Source organism: Bos mutus, chromosome 12 (genome assembly GCF_027580195.1).
Source record: "Bos mutus isolate GX-2022 chromosome 12, NWIPB_WYAK_1.1, whole genome shotgun sequence".
NCBI classification, from domain to species: Eukaryota; Metazoa; Chordata; class Mammalia; order Artiodactyla; family Bovidae; genus Bos; species Bos mutus.
Genome location: NC_091628.1, coordinates 45,657,451 through 45,675,451, shown reverse-complemented (window position 1 = coordinate 45,675,451; position 18,001 = coordinate 45,657,451).

The window sequence follows — 18,001 nt, the reverse complement described above, 5'->3', positions numbered from 1 at the left end:
GATTTTTAAAGCTGTCAGAAGCTATTGTTCTTAATTTTTATTCAAATATGAATATCAAAGATTTTGCTCCTAAATTCCTTTTTAAAGAATTTGACCCAGCAATCCCACTGCTGGGCATACACACTGAGGAAACCAAAGTTGAAAGACACAAATGTACCCCAATGCTCATCGCAGCACTGTCTATAACAGCCAGGACATGGAAGCAACCTAGATGTCCATCAGCAGATGAATAGATAAGAAAGCTGGGGTACATATACACAATGGAGTATTACTTAGCCATTAAAAAGAATACATTTGAATCAGTTCTAATGAGGTGGATGAAACTGGAGCCTATTATACAGAGTGAAGTAAGCCAGAAAGAAAAACACCAATACAATATACTAACGCATGTATATAGAATTTAGAAAGATGGTAACAATAACCCTGTATATGAGACAGCAAAAGAGACACTGATGTATAGAACAGTCTTTTGGACTCTGTGGGACAGGGAGAGGGTGGGGTGATTTGGGAGAATGACATTGAAACATATATAATATCATATATGAAACGAGTCGCCAGTCCAAGTTTGATGCACGATACTAGATGCTTGGGGCTGGTGCACTGGGACGACCCAGAGGGATGGTACGGGGAGGGAGGAGGGAGGAGGGTTCAAGATGGGGAACACGTATATACCTGTGGTGGATTCATGTTGATATATGGCAAAACCAAAACAATACTGTAAAGTTTAAAAATAAAATAAAATAAATAAAAAAGAAAAAAAAAAGAATTTTATGGGAAACTGCTTCTAATTGAAAGTGAACCTGCCTAACACTATGAATTGGAAACAACACTAAGACATGTAAATGTTGGCTTGAGGTGGGTGTGAATTTACAAACTGCTAAGGTTACCTAAGTTGTCAGGTAACTGACGTACGTGAAACCCACTTCTTAGGTACCACACATAGTAGGTACTTTGTTTCTCTTTACTTGTTCAGGGAGTCTTTCCTTGATTCTGTATGCTAAATATGAACAGTCCATGGCTGCAAGAATCAGAACTTTTGTTAGTAAGTTACAGAACTCAACTCATCCTAGTTCTTACACAACTAGACATTTCCCTGGAATCACATACTTGAGAAATTCAGAGGGCATCTTTTAAAAAATAATGATCTCCCTCTCTCCTAAATCTTAGATGTCTTTGTCTTCCCTTCTCTTTGCATGCTGACCTCATTCTTCCCTATCAAAGTGTGACTCTGTCCATATAATGTGAAAGATAGCTGCTGAGCCCAATGCCCACAGATGTAGGTCCCTATTTCAAAGTTAATGACAGTCTTTTTTATTGGCTTTAGGGGAAAGCCCAAAGAGAATCTCTGATTGGCTTAGGGTGGGCCTTTTTTTTCCACCAACCTTGCCCTTTTATTTTCCTTGATTGTCACAATAAAAACACATAGAGGGACTGAGAATTTTCATAGGAAGGAGAAAAACAGGGATCTTGCATTTTTTTAACCCATTTTGTGTGTGTGTGTGTGTTTATCTATCTCTTTGACCTCTGAGAATCATGCCTTTACCCCAACCTGAGTTCCTTTTTTATTTTGCTTTGCTAAAGCTACCTTGAGGTGATGAGAAGAGTTTTAAGCTATATTGTTGTCTTATGGAATGAGAGATAATGTTTATAAATGACTGTCACTAAATTCTTTGTATAAGGATGAAAGTGAAAGTTGCTCAGCCATGTGCACCTCTTTGCATCCCCATGACCTAACAGTCCATATAATTCTCCAGGCCAGAATACCAGAGTGGGTAGCTGTTCCCTTCTCCAGGGGATCTTCCCAACCCAGGGATCGAACCCAGGTCTCCCACATTGCAACTGGATTCTTTACCAGCTGAGCCACTAGGGAAGCCCTAAAAGATTATAAGTGTTTGGAAATTGAAAATGAGATTCTGAGAAATTAGAATAAGTGAAAGATTTGACATCTATCAAGAAAGAGGAGAGAAGAATGTGGAAAGGAAGTGAAAAAAAAGTGAAATGTGCAATGAGGTAATGGAACCAGCTTAATCTCTAGAGACTTTATGCTCTAAGATACAATTCTTCCCTATGACCCTCAGATATTTAGTAAAGTCATTAAAATCATGAGATGACAAAAATATATAGACTGTGTACAGAATGCATACTGTATATATGGATTGTTTGTATGGGAACTTTTGAAGGAAGTCCCCATTATCTTCATTGTTTCCATCAGTTTGGTCCCAAGTAAATAACTGGGACAGAACACAGCCTCACCCATCAACAGAAAATTGGATTAAAAAGACTTACCCTGGGACCGCCCATCAGAACAAGACTCAGTTTCCCAGTCAGTCAGTTTCTCCCATTAGGAAGCTTCCATAAGCCTCTTAAACTTCTCCATCAGAAGGCAGACAGACTGAAAACCACAATCACAGAAAACTAAACAATTTGATCACATGGACCACAGCCTTGTCTAACTCAATGAAACTAAGAGCCATGCCATGTAGGGCCACCCAAGATGGACGGGTCATGGTGGAGAGTTCTGACAAAACATGGTCCACTGGAGAAAGGAATGGTAAACCACTTCAGTATTCTTGTCTTGAGAACCCCATGAACAGTATGAAAATGTAAAAAAAGTAGGACACTAAAAGATTAATGCTCCCTGATCTCCCCAATATGCTACTGGAGATCAGTGGAGAAATAACTCCAGGAAGAATGAAGAGACAGAGCCAAAGCAAAAATAACATCCAGTTGTGGATGTGACTTGTGATGGAAGTAAAGTCTGATGCTATAAAGAGCAATATTGCATAGGAACCTGGAATGTTAGGTCCATGAATCAAGGCAAATTGGAAGTGGTCAAATAGGATATGGTAAGATTGAACATCAACATTTTAGGAATCCGTGAACTAAAATTGATTGGAATGGGTGAATTTAACTCAGATGACCATTATATCTACTACTGTGGGCAGGAATCCCTTAGAAGAAATGGAGTAGCCATGATAGTCAACAAAAGAGTCCAAAATTCAGTACTTGCTTGGATGCAGTCTCAAAAATGACAGAATGATCTCTGTTCGTTTCTAAGGCAAACCATCCAACATCACAGTAATCCAAGTGTATGCCTTGACAAGTAATGCTGAAGAAGCTGAAGTGGAATGGTTCTAAGAAGACCTATAAAACCTTCTAGAACTAACACCACAAAAAGATATCCTCTTCATTATAGGGGACTGGAATGCAAAAGTAGGAAGTCAAGAAATATCTGGAGTTACAGGCAAATTTGGCCATGGAGTACAGAATGAAGCAGGGCAAAGGCTAATGGAGTTTTGCCGAGAGAATGCACTGGTCATAGCAAACACCCTCTTCCAACAACACAAGAGAAGACTCTACACGTAGACATTGCCAGATGGTCAATACTAAAGTCAGATTGATTATATTCTTTGCAGCCAAAGATGGAGAAGCTCTATACAGTCAGCAAAAACAAGACCAGAAGCTGACTGTGGCTCAGATCATGAACTCCTTATTGCCAAATTCAGGCTAAAATTGAAGACAGTAGGGAAAAACCACTAGATCATTCAGATATGACCTGAATCAAATCCCTTACAATTATACAGTAGAAATGAGAAGTAGATTCAAGGTAGTAGATCTGATAGACAGAGTACCTGAAGAACTATATATGGAGGTTCGTGACATTGCACAGGAGGCAGTGTTCAAGACCATTCACAGAAAAAGAAATGGAAAAAGGCAAAATGGTTGTCTGAAGAGGCCTTACAAATAGCTGTGAAAAGAAGAGAAGCAAAAGGCAAAGGGGAAAAGGAAAGATATACCCATCTGAATGCAGAGTTCCAAAGAAGAGCAAGGAGAGATAAGAAAGCCTTCCTCAGTGATCAATGCAGAGAAATAGAGGAAAACAACAGAATGGGAAAGACTAGAGACCCCTTTAAGAAAAGTAGACATACTAAGGGAACATTTCATGCAAAGATGGTCACGATAAAGGAAAGAAATGGCATGGACCTAACAGAAGCAGAAGATATTAAGAAGAGGTGGCAAGAATACACAGAAGAACTATAAAAAAAAAGACCTTCATGACACAGATAATCATGATGGTGTGATCACTCAACTAGAGCCAGAAATCCTGGAATGTAAAGTTAAGTGGGACTCAAGCATCACTATGAACAAAACTAGTGGAGGTGATGGAATTTCAGTTGAGTAATTTCAAATCCTGAAAGATGATGCTGTGAAAGTGCTGCACTCAATATGCCAGCAAATTTGGAAAACTTAGCAGTGGCCACAGGACTGGAAAAAGTCAGTTTTCATTCCAATCCCAAAGAAAGGCAATGCCGAAGAATGTTCAAATTACCACACAATTGCATTCATATCACATGCTAGTAAAGTAATGCTCGAAATTCTCCAAGCTAGGCTTCAATAGTATGTGAACTGTGAACTTCCAGATGTTCAAGCTGGATTTAGAAAAAGCAGAGGAGCCAGAGATCAAATTGCCAACATCCGTTGGATCATTGAAAAAGCAAGAGAGTTTCAGAAAAACGTCTACTTCTGCTTTGTTGACTGTGCCAAAGCCTTTGAATGTGTGGACCACACAAACTCAGGAAAATTCTGAAATAGATGGGAATACCAGACCACCTGACCTGCCTCTTCAGAAATCTATATGTGCGTCAGGAAGCAACAGTTAGAGCTGGACATGGTACAGCAGACTGGTTCCAAATCGGGAAAGGAGTACCTCAAGGCTGTATATTGTCATCATGCTTATTTAACTTCTATGCAGAGTACATCATGAGAAATGCCACATCTGATGAAGTACAAAGTGGAATCAAGATTGCCGGGAGAAATATCAATAACCTCAGATATGCAGATGACACCACCCTTATTGCAGAAAGTGGAGAATAAATAAAGAGCCTCTTGATGAAAGTGAAAGAAGAGAGTGAAAAAATTGGCTTAAAACTCAACATTCAGAAAATGACGATCATGGCGTCTGGTCCCATCACTTCATGTCAAATAGATGTGGGAACAGTGGAAACAGTGACAGACTTTATTTTGGGGGGATCCAAAATCACTGCAGATAGTGACTGCCACCATGAAATTAAAAGACATTTGCTCCTTGGAAGAAAAGTTATGACCAACCTAGACAGCCTATTTAAAACCAAAGGCAATGCTTTGCCAACAAAGTCAATGTAGTCAAAGCTATGGTTTTTCCAGTAGTCGTATATTGATATGGACTCTAAAGAAAACTGAGAGCACTGTGGTGTTGGATAAGACTCTTGAGAGTCCCTTGGACTGTAAGGAGATCCAACCAGTCCACCCTAAAGGAAATCCGTCCTCAATAATCATTGGAAGGACTGATGTTGAAACTGAAACTCCAATACTTTGGCCACCTGATGCGAATAATTGATTCATTTAAAAGACCCTGATCCTCGGAAGGTTTGAAGGTGGGAGGAGAAGGGGACCACAGGGGATGAATTGGTTGGATGGCCTCACTGACACAATGGACATGAGTTGAGTAAACTCCTGGAGTTGGTGATGGCCAGGGAGGCCTGACGTGCTGCCTTCCATGGGGTCGCAAAGAGTTGGACACGAGTGAGTGACTGAATTGAATGGAACAAGGAAAAAGGGTCTGAGTTTTGCATTTAGTTTGAGGTAAGCTGAGGTGCCATATGTGGACAACATGGGGGTCCTTGGAGTTGCAAAGAGCACAGAGAAAGTATAAACTGCCTATAGTTTTCAGAATGGTGTGGCAGACTCTGCATTCTCCTGATCTGTAAGTTTGAGATATTGTAAAAGCCAACCTAAATACCTGAGGAGTAAGAAAGTCATAACATTATCTAGGATAAGAGCTTCTTATATCAATATCCTTATAGACTGATCAGGGAAATAATTTGAATATTTTTAATTCCAAGAATGCAAGTATTTTAACTCATTTCCTAGCACCCTATATAGTGGAAACACCCCACAAATTTGGTTGAATGACAAAAGAATCCTCTTTTGTGAATTGCATGTTGTTTCTGTCACACTAAGTCTGGTGTCATCCACTCTACTATAATGATGTGTTTAATTTTTCAGCTTAACACACCATTTATTTGCTCATGATTATGGGGGTCAGTAATTTAGTTGGATTCAATCACAGTCACTTATATATTTGGAGCTTGACTAGGATGGAAAAATCTGGGTCCTTTCTCTCCATATTCACTCTCATTCTTAACATACTAGCCTGGGATTTATTTAAAAAAAAATCCATAACAGAAGTGTTCCCCTGCAGCATGAAAAGGCAAGACCAAGTATACAAGTACTTTTCAAGTCTCTAATTGGATCCCAATTGTAATATCTCATTGGTTAAATTACGCCACATGCTCAAGCCCAGAATCAATGTGGGTGAAGTCTACTTACCATACACTGGAAGTCATCAGTGTAACAATCTACCATAGAAACCTTAGTAATACTGATTATGAAAAGTTTTGAGTCTATGCTATAAGCTTAGTGTCTTTAATGAAGACTGTGGATCAGTATGTGTGTATAAATTCTCTCCTGTTATTAGAAACAGAAATTCAGTTAAACCCTCTTGTAAAAGGCTTTGTAAAAGGTTCAACTTTGGCCTAGATTAAGAAATGGAATTTGCCCCTGTGAAGTTTATATATTTTTCAGAAATAATTACAGGGATATTCTCTTTTCCCATATTATTCTAGAACCTTGCTACTGCTCCAATAAGAAGACTAGTCTCCCCTTGTAGCTGGACACAACTTTGTGGCTCCCTCATTGTGGTGTTGAAGAAGACTCTTGAGAGTCCCTTGGACTGAAAGGAGATCCAACCAGTCCATCCTAAAGGAGATCAGTCCTGGGTGTTCATTGGAAGGACAGATGTTGAAGCTGAAGCTTCAGTACTTTGGCCACCTGATGCGAAGAGGTGACTCATCTGAAAAGACCTTGATGCTGGGAAAGATTGAGGGCGGGAGGAGAAGGGGACGACAGAGGATGAGATGGTTGGATGGCATCACTTAATTAATGGACATGGGTTTGGGTGGACTCCTGGAGTTGGTGATGGACAGGGAGGCCTGGCGTGCTGCGGTTCATGGGGTCTCAAAGAGTCGGACACAACTGAGTGACTGAACTGAACTGAACTGAACATTGGATAGAATGCACCAAAGTGGTGCTATGTAACTTTCAATACTGGATCATAGAAGATGATAGTGTCTCATTTTCTCCACTTTCACTTATACAACCTCAAACCTAGGCATCATTCTGCAAGGAAGCCTCAGCTATGTGTGGAGGTCATGTGTAAAGGTTCTAACCAGTTGTACAGCTAAGGTTCTAGCCAACATCCAGCCAATCAACATCTAGTACCAACTAACAAAAATGTAAATCAATTAACCTTCAGATAATTCTAGAACTGAGCTTGTGAGCCATCTCTTGCTTGTGTATGCATGCTCAATCGTGTCAGACTCTTGGTGACCCCATGGACTGTAGCTCACCAGGCTCCTCTGCCCATGGGATTTCCCAGGCAAAAATACTGGAGTGGATTACCATTTCCTTCTCCAGGGAATCTTCCCAGTCCAGGGATCAAAGCCAAGTCTCTTGAACTGGCAAGATTCTTTACCTCTGAGCTACCTGAGGAAAAAATAGCAAAGCACAAATTCAGGCCGTATATAAAATAATATAAAAATGTTGTTAGTCAGACAGAGTTAAGGGAAGGTAAGACTTCATGTAATTAATGCATTTTTTTCAATTCGATTGAAAAACTCCATTGTTTTTCACAATTTTTGAATTTACAAGTACAAATCAGTGTCATACATCAAGCCATTGTCAACATGAAATATATCTCTTTCAGTGTTTGTAATATCAAGAAAGGTAATGCACAGGTTCAGAAGCAATTTCAGAGATAATCTAAGTTAAAGATAGGAAGTCCATGTGTAATGAATAAAGTAGCAGTGCAAAGAATTACATTCACACCTTTGCTTGACATATACAGTTTATACTATGACTCTTACATTTTTATTTATTTTCTGATTTATTAAAAAGCATAGTATTTATTTTTAGTTATTGGAAGATCTTAGATTGAACATTTTTTAAAAATATGGAGCCTAAAATACATTTGCAATTTAGTATAATTTTAAGGATTAAGTAATTAATTTATCTATTTTTTTTTGTATAATCTCTAGGAATGGTAGGAAAATTGTGTCAATACAATTGGATATTTTAAACCTCTTTGAGAAATGAACCAAGTCATTCATTTTCTTTAATGAAGTCTAACCTATTTTTCTAATCTATGCAGCACTTTAAGAAAGCTCAGCCTTCTTACCCTAATTGGACCTATCTATATCAGTGAAGTATTTAGCTAGGGTGTAAATTAAACAAGTTATATGACATGATGTCATTGGCCTTACAAAGAGATGTTTGCTGACATAGAAATAAGTGTTGGTTAAACAGTGCTTCTTAAACTTTGATGTGTATACAAATAAGTTACTGGGTTTGTTAATATGTTAACCAGATTAAGTTGACCTGGGGTGGAACCTAGAGGTTCTGACTTTCTAAGAGTCTACCAGGCAAGGGCATGTTACTGGTCACTGGGCCACACTGTGAATGGTAAAGGTTTAGAGGTGTGAGTTCAGACTGAAGTGTTGCCACAGTGAAGAATCAGTCCAGTAGAGAAAATAAGGGATACTTTTGCAAGTAATGCTCAGAAGAGTTGTAAAAGTACTTTGCTTCTTTAACCAGGAGTGATAGAAAAAATTAGAAGCATTTTATCAAAATCTGGACTAGCCAACTTTATCAGAAGCAAACTCAGCAGATGGTTCAGTAGATTCTGATCACCTTATCTGAGAAACTCACTCCTCATCTATCTGGGATCTCTCTGCATTCACTTCTGTGAATATGTAATACTATGTTTTCAGTATATTTATTTCTCTCTTTGTAGAAACACAGATGCCCTTGACTTTCTGCAATCTAGTTCCTGAGGATATTCCTTTTTTTGCCTCCACTATTTCTCGTCTTTCCTTCCTACCTTGTGTTTCCCAGGTGCCTCAGAAGTAAAGAATCCGCCTGCAATGCTGGCGATGCAGGAGACACAAGTTGAATCCCTGGGTTGGGAAGATGCCCTGGATGAGGGCATGGCTTCTTGCCTGAAGAATTCCATGGACAGAGGAGCCTGGTGGGCTACAGTCCACTGAGTTGCAGAGAGTTGGACACAACTGAAGCAACTGAGCACACACACATGCTTCCCTCCTCCATCTCCTTATTATATAATCATTGCAGCTGATTGTCTAATAAAAATGAAACATCATTTAATTTGCTTCTCACAAAACCAGAATAAGGTAGGTCTTATTCTCAAGATGAGAACAGAGGAAATTGAGGCCTAGAGAGTTTGATTTCATGTTTAGAGTCTCATGTTATCAAGAACAGAGGAATATCTGAGTTCCACATCTGATATCCACACTTGTCCACTCCAATCCACTTCCTTAATCTTCATTGCCCATATATAATTAGTCCTGCTAACAAATGTCTGTCATAATTATTCTTTACCAAATATCTCCATGGTCATTATCTTTGTTTGAAACTTTAGTATCTCTCTATTTTTTTTAAGTAAATAAAACATGAAAAACCCACTTAACACATTCTTCTTAATCTAGTCAGTCCTTCTTTCACAGTTCTGCCAGAATAATCTTAAACATAAGTCTGATTGTGTCTTTCCCCTTCTAAATGTATCTAATCATCACAGTCCTTCTAGAAATAAGTCACTAACCTTTCTTATTATATAGGTACTTTGTCATCTGAACTAAGCCTACAGCTGCAGACTCCATCAATTATTTTTTTCCTCTAGAAACACACATAGTAACAACACAGGAATGTTTTTCTCCATATTTCTCATGCACTGGTACCATTGTTCTCTCTGCCAAAAATGCTTTACTCAATTCTACTTGTCCACTACTCACTATAAGTGTAAATGCTAGTATTATCATACTCACACTGCCCTTCTGCTTATTTAGAGGATTCTTTATGTGCCTGTGTGATATGATCCACATTTGTTTATACTCATCTCATTGTTTTGTGATTATTTGTGCACATGTCTGTTCCCTTGATTTCTTACTGAAGTTGTAAAGTACATTGATTGTTGTATCAGTCAGAGTTCCACAAAAGGAACAGAACCAGTAAGAAATATATATTGAGATTTATGATAAGGGATTAGCTTACACATTTGGGGAGACTGGCAATATTAGTTCCAAGTCCATAGGGTTAGCTATAAAAAGGGAAGACTGGAAATCTTGGGCCCTGGATGAAGTTGCTGTTCAGAAATAAAATTTCTACTACAACTTGGAAGCCTGAACTCTGTTCTTTTTTTTTTTCATAATTAATTTTTATTGGGGTATAGTTGCTTTATAATGTTGTATTAGTTTCTACTGTACAGCAAAATGAATCAGCTATATGTATACATTTATCTCCTCTCTTTTGGATTTCCTTCCCATTTAGGTCACCACTGAGGACTGATTAGGCCCTGTAGCTCAAATGGTAAAGAATCTGTCTGCAATGAAGGAGACCAGGGTTAAATCCCTGTGTCAGGAAGATCCTCTGGAGAAGGGAAAGGCAATCCACTCCAGTATTCTTGCCTAGACAATCCCATGGACAGAGAAGCCTGGTGGGCTACTGTTCATGGGGTCACAAAGAGTTAGATATGACTGAGCGACTAACATACACACAGAGCACTGATTAGAGTTCTCTGTGCTATATAGTAGGTTCTCATTTATTATCTATTTTATACACAGTAAAGTATGAATGTCAGTCCCAATCTCCCAATTCATTCCACTCCCTCACCTTCTCCCTTGGTATCCATTCATTTGTTCTCTATGTGTGTGTCTCTATTTTTGCTTTGCAAAGAAGATCATCTATACTAGTGTTCTAGATTCTACATATATGCATTAATATATGATATTTTTCTCTTTCTGACTACTGCACTCTGTAAGAATTTCTAGGTCCATCCATGTCTCTACAAATGAACCATATGCAATGGAATAGTACTAAGCTGTGTTCTTAAGGCTTTTCAATTGTTTGACTAAGGTCCAACGAGAATACCTAGGATGATTTCATTTACAATTATGATTATAATTACTGATTATCAACTTATTATGATTACTTTAATCACATTAACAAAATATCTTCATAGTGACACTGAGATCATAGTTTAATTGTGAACTACAGCCTAGTCAAGTGGAACATCAAAAGACCATCAAAACTGCTAATATAACTTTATTACAGCCAGTAACATCTTAGGATGAGAGAACTGAAACAAGGAAGATGGGATAACTTTTGTACATAGAGATGATTATGCCTTAATCTTAAAAGACAGAAACAATTATGCTATTGATTGTTTTGATATTTTTAAACTATTCAATTTAAAACACCATTAAGTCATTTTTGTTAGTTCAGTTCAGTCGCTCAGTTGTGTCCGACTCTTTGTGACCTCATGAATCGCAGCACGCCAGACCTCCCTGTCCATCACCAACTCCTGGAGTTGACCCAGACTCACGTCCATCGAGTCAGTGATGCCATCCAGCCATCTCATCCTCTGTCATCCCCTTCTCCTCTTGCCCCCAATCCCTCCCAGCATCAAAGTCTTTTCCAATGAGTCAACTCTTCGCATGAGGTGGCCAAAGTACTGGAGGTTCAGCTTTAGCATCATTCCTTCCAAAGAAATCCCAGGGCTGATCTCCTTCAGAATGGACTGGTTGGATCTCCTTGCAGTCCAAGAGACCCTCAAGAGTCGTCTCCAACACCACAGTTCAAAAGCATCAATTCTTTGGCGCTCAGCTTTCTTCACAGTCCCACTCTCACATCCATACATCACCACTGGAAAAACCACAGCCTTGACTAGATGGGCCTTTGTTGGCAAAGTAATGTCTCTGCTTTTGAATATGCTATCTAGGTTGGTCATTACTTTTCTTCTAAGGAGGAAACTTCTTTTAATTCCATGGCTGCAGTCACCATCTGCAGTGATTTTGGAGCCCCCCAAAAATGAAGTCTGACACTGTTTCCACTGTTTCCCCATCTATTTACCATGAAGTGATGAGACCAGATGCCATGATCTTCGTTTTCTGAATGTTGAACTTTAAGCCAACTTTTTAACTCTCCACTTTCACTTTCATCAAGAGGCTTTTTAGTTCCTCTTCACTTTCTGCCATAAGGACAGAACATTCAATTCAATTAAATTTAGAACACCATTAAGTCATTTTTGTTAAGGCTACAGTAAATAAGACTGGAAAAGATCAGTTTTCATTCCAATCCAAAAGAAAGGCAATGCCAAAGAATGCTCAAACTACTGTACAATTGCACTCATCTTACACGCTAGTAAAGTAATGCTCAAAATTCCCCAAGCTAGGCTTCAATAGAATGCAAACCTTGAACTTCCTGATGTACAAGCTAGTTTTAGAAAAGGCAGAGGAAACAGAGATCAAATTGCTAACTTTCGTTGGATCATTGAAAAAGCAAAAGCATTCCATAGAAATATCTACTTCTGTTTTATTGACTATGCCAAAGCTTTTGACTGTGTGGACCACAATAAACTCTGGAAAATTCTGAGAGAGATGGGAATACCAGACCACCTGACCTGCCTCTTGAGAAATCTGTATACTGGTCAAGAAGCAAGAGTTAGAACTGGACATGGAACAACAGATTGGTCCCAAATAGGGAAAAGAGTACATCAAGGCTGTATATTGTCACCCTGCTTATTTAACTTATATGCAGAGTACATTATGAGAAATGCTGGGCTGGATGAAGCACAAACTGGAATGAAGTTTGCTGGGAGAAATATCGATAACCTCGATTATGCAGATGACACCACCCTTATGGCAGAACGTGAAAAAGAACTAAAGATCTTCTTGATGAAAGTGAAATAAGAGAGTGAAAATGTTGGCTTAAAACTCAACATTCAGAAAACAAAGATCATGGCATCTGGTCCTATCACTTCATGGCAAATAGATGGGGAAACACTGACAAACTTTACCTTTTGGGGCTCCAAAATCACTGCAGATGGTGACTGCCACCATGGAATTAAAAGACACTTGCTCCTTGGAGGAAAAGTTATGACCAACCTAAACAGCATATTTAAAAGCAGAGACAGTACTTTGCCAACAAAGGTCCATCTAGTCAAAGCTATGGTTTTTCCAGTAGTCATGGATGGATGTGAGAGTTGGAATATAAAGAAAGCTGAGCACCACAGAATTGCTGCTTCTGAACTGTGGTGTTGGAGAAGACTCTTGGGAGTCCCTTGGTCTGCAAGGAGATCCAACCAGTCCACCCTAAAGGAAATCAGTCCTGAATATTCATTGGAAGGACTGATGCTGAAGCTGAAACTCCAATACTTTGGCCACCTGATGAGAAGAACTGACTCATTTGAAAAGACTCTGATGCTGGGAAGGATTGAAGGTGGGAGGAGAAGGGGACAACAGAGGATGAGATGGTTGGATGGCATCACTGACACACTGAACATGAGTTTGAGTAAACACTGAGAGCTGGCGATGGACAGGGAGGCCTGGCGTGCTGCAGTCCAAGTGGTTGCAAAGAGTCAGACACAACTGAGCAACTGAACTGAACTGACTGAACTGAAATGACGTTTTACAAGCAGTGAGTTCATTAGAGTTGTTTAAAATAGTGGGATGTATGGAAGTACATATGTAAGAAAGTATGAAATATTGTCTGGTTTGATATGGCAGAGAATTAAGTGTAGAAATTAAATGTAGGATATGGGCAATACATATTTGGAATGTTAATTTTTTGAAGCACTTTTCTTTGATAAAAGCTTTTCACTAAAGATATATTGATTGTGTGAAGTAATTGTAAAATACAATAATTCCACACTTTGTTTGTGGTTTTGCTTTTTGCCTTTTCAGTTACATAATCAACTGGGGTCTGGAATATTAAATGGAAAATTCCAGAAATAAACAATTCATAAATTTTAAATTGCACGTCCTTCTAAGAGGATGACAAAATCTGCTGTCATTCCCTTCCATCCTGCCCTGGACCTGAATCATTCTTTTGTCCACAGTATTCCACCCATTAGCCTCTAAGTAGCCTTCTAGCTTATCAGCTTAACTGTTGTGGTATGGTAGTGCTTGTGCTCAAGTGACCCTTATTTTATTTAATAGTGTCCCCAAAGTACAAGAGTAGTGATGCTGGATATTCAGATATGCCAAAGAGGAGTGATAAAGTACTTCCTTTAAGTAAAATGTGAAAGTTCTTTAGTTAGGAAAGAAATCGTATGCTTAGGTTGCTAAGATCTATGATAAGAATGAATCTTCTATCCATGTAATTGTGAAGAAGGAAAAAGAAATTCATGCTAATTTTGCTGCTGCACCTCAAACTGCAATAGCTATGGCTACAGTGCATGATAAGCACTTAGTTAAGATGGAATAGATATCAAAATTGTACAATAAGATATTTTGAAAGAGAGAGGCCACAGTCACACTAATTTATAAGTTAAACTTTTATTAGAAATGTGTACCTATAGGAAAAAACAGAATATGTGGGATTTGATATCCACAGTTTCAGGCATCCCCTGGGGGTCTTGGAACATATCGTTCATGAATAAGATGAGACTACTGTATTGCCAAGATAATGACTGAATTTAATTTCTAAATAAGCTTCTATTATATTAATATACAAAAGTTCCTTTAGTAGTCATGTATAAAATAATATTTTTAGAAATATACATTTATATTTTTCTTTAAAATAATGTACATCTCTATGTACATTATTGTACAATTTGTATATGATGTACAACCTATTTCACAGTGTGAACTTGGTTTTGCACAACTAAGAATGAGTCCTGGATTGTAACTTTAGGCATCAAGAATAATTAAGTAGAAACATATCAGGTCTATTTAATTTGGAAATTCAAATGATTAATGCTTTTAATTGATATTCTGTGTATTATTTTTCAAATGATTAACATCTTAGAAATAAAAATATTGGCTTATATTTCATTGCTTACAAAATCTACAACTGTATACTGCATTAACATATTACTATGTTAATGTACTTGAATGCACAGAATATAATAATAGTCAAGGTCTTCCCTGGTTGCTCAGATGGTAAAGCATCCACCTACAATGCGTAAAACACTGGTTCGACCCCTGTGTTGGGACAATTAAACATATAATTATACACCTAGTAATAAATAAATTCCTGCAATAATTGATGTCATACATGATGTGTTGACCTAATACTAAACGTGTTTGAAAATGATTTGAAAAAGAACCCTAAAGAAAAATAAGCTTGCAACCTGTGTGTTTAAAAGTTAATGTACATTTACAGGGCATTCACACATAGAAGAGGCAACAGATACCGTCCCCTAGTCTAGCACATCCGTACTCATAAAATCTATTTGCTTTGCTTTGTCAAAACATATGAAAAATCATTAAAGTGTTTTAATAAATGTCTGGTTTTCCTGCTCATTCATCTTATAAATATTAATTAGCCATGGATCAGGCAATTAAAGTTTAATCAATTTGCACTAATTAGCACCACATACTTGCATAAAAAGATAAAACCAACTCCTGCATCTGGCTGTTATTTGCAGTTTTTGTCAAGTGCTGATGAGTTTAATCTTGAAGGGAAGATTAAGAAGAAAAGAAAAAAAAAATAAATCAAGAAAGTAGTGTTAATTTTATTAAATTTTCACTCAGAGAGCCAGTCATGAGAACCATGCAGCTAATGGCAGCAACATTAGCTAGTTTTACTGAAACCTGATTCACCCATTCCCTCCTCATGAGCCCCATCTGAAAGGAAGGGGCTCCATCTCATCTGCTTGTGACACTGCCTTATGCATTTGATTTAATGTCACCATGATTTCAAGTCTGACTGATCTCTATTCTTTGAGACTTAAAACTTAAAATGAATGGTTCCTATAGCCATAGGTATTAAAGATATACTTTCTTCCTTCAGAATGAATGTGAATGGCCTGTGTTGAAGAAAAAATTTAAAAGTTGCAGCCTTACCAATGAAACTGAAATGTTCATAGAATATAAATTATGTGCAACTGTTATGCTGAGAGAGATCTCTGAAAGACTTCAAATTTGCATTCTGAGCTTTTGTGGGCCTTCCATAACAGAACACATTTCTGTTCAGCATAGACTTTGAAACTTACTCGTGCTTCTCTGTCTTTGACTTCTGTATTTGATTAAATAAATTACACTGCCAATCTAGTAAGGAGACATTGTACAGTGCATTTGCATTACTATTTTGTGTTTTAATAACCGGAGAAAATAAAGTGTTCCATTACTGCCTATTCATATAATTGACAAGGATTATAGGGAATGGAACTAGTCTTTAATCACTGATGGAAATTTATCTTAGGCTTGGCAGGTAAAACTACACGTTTTAAGATGATTTAGCATTGTACTAAAAAATAGAGTGTGATTCATAAAAAAAGCCATGCACCATTTACATGGGGATTTTTATTCAGTTTATGCAAGAATAGACCAGTGAATGGTTATTGATATTTTTCAAATAAAGTATGTATGATTCATTAAACCCCCTATTCCCCTGTGAACAAGCCACTGCTCTGTTAAGTACTCTTTGCCTACATATCCCATACAGAAAGCAAAGGCAGAAAAGGGGGATGTCATGGTTCAATGCCTTCTTTTTTTAAAAAAAAAAGTGCCTAAAAGTAACAGATAATTCTCTCAATCACCATCTGGATCTCAATACATATGATTATTCACACTGTTGTTGAAAAAAAAGTGAATATATCTTTGTTAATACAGCACGGTACAGACATGCTGGAATAGAGATACATACCTGTATTTACTTTACAAAATAAGACTATGAATCAAATCCCTGTGTTCTAGAATCTTGATCCTATGAATGAAATAGTGTACCAAAAAAATGGGTTTTAAATCTAAATTACTATAAAAATAACATAGTTTCATGGGGCAAAGAAAGAGGATATCACGGTTATGCTCCAGTAGATTCCTCAGGAACATATTTCCTTTCTTTTGACATGAACAATATTTGAAGTCCAGCCTTATGTGGAGGGAAGCCAGCAGAATATAGTCGCAAGATCTGAGTGTACATCTATGTTCTGCCCTCTTCAAGGTTCAAATTTTTACGTAATACATTTAATCTCTCTAACTCCTTATCTTCCCCCATACAAAATACTTCATTCTCTGTTTCAACACATATTTAAAGACTGCATGTATTTTTATAAGTGGTTGCTGCTGCTGCTGTTAAGTCGCTTCAGTCGTGTCCGACTCTGTGCGACCACAGAGACGGCAGCCCACCAGGCTCCCCCGTCCCTGGGATTCTCCAGGCAAGAACACTGGAATGGGTTGCCATTTCCTTCTCCAATGCATGAAAGTGAAAAGTGAAAGTGAAGTCGCTCAGTCGTGTCCGACTCCTAGCGACCCCATGGACTGCAGCCTATCAGGCTCCTCCGTCCATGGGATTTTCCAGGCAAGAGTACTGGGGTGGGGTGCCATCGCCTTTGTAAGTGGTATTGGTAACCAAAACACGTGTCACTTCACAAATGATAAAAATAATTGTGTTATACCTAGAGACCAATGGGGGCTTCCCTTATCGCTCATGTGGTAAAGCATCCACCTGCAATACGGGCGACCTGGGTTCGATCCCTGGGTTGAGAAGACCCCTAGAGGAGGGAGTGGCAACCCACTCCAATATTCTTGCCTGGAGAATCCCATAGATGTAGGAACCTGCTGGGCTACAGTCCATGGGGTCACAAAGAGTTGGAGGCAACTAAGCACAGCGTAGCACAAACAGGCATCATAATTGTATTCAATATTTAAATACATACAATATAGAGGAGGACTTAAAGCTTATTTTGTTTGAGTCCAGAAGAAATTTATAGAAGTCACAGGAAGAAAGCATTTGCTTCACATAGAAAATACCTTTAAGTCTAAATGTACCCCTTTTAGATGGTTTGTCATAAGGAGAAATGAGTGCAGTTCATCCTTCTTGAAGATAGTTTTGTGAGGAATGTTACTACTGAATAGAGGTGGAGATCAATTATAAGATTATAGGA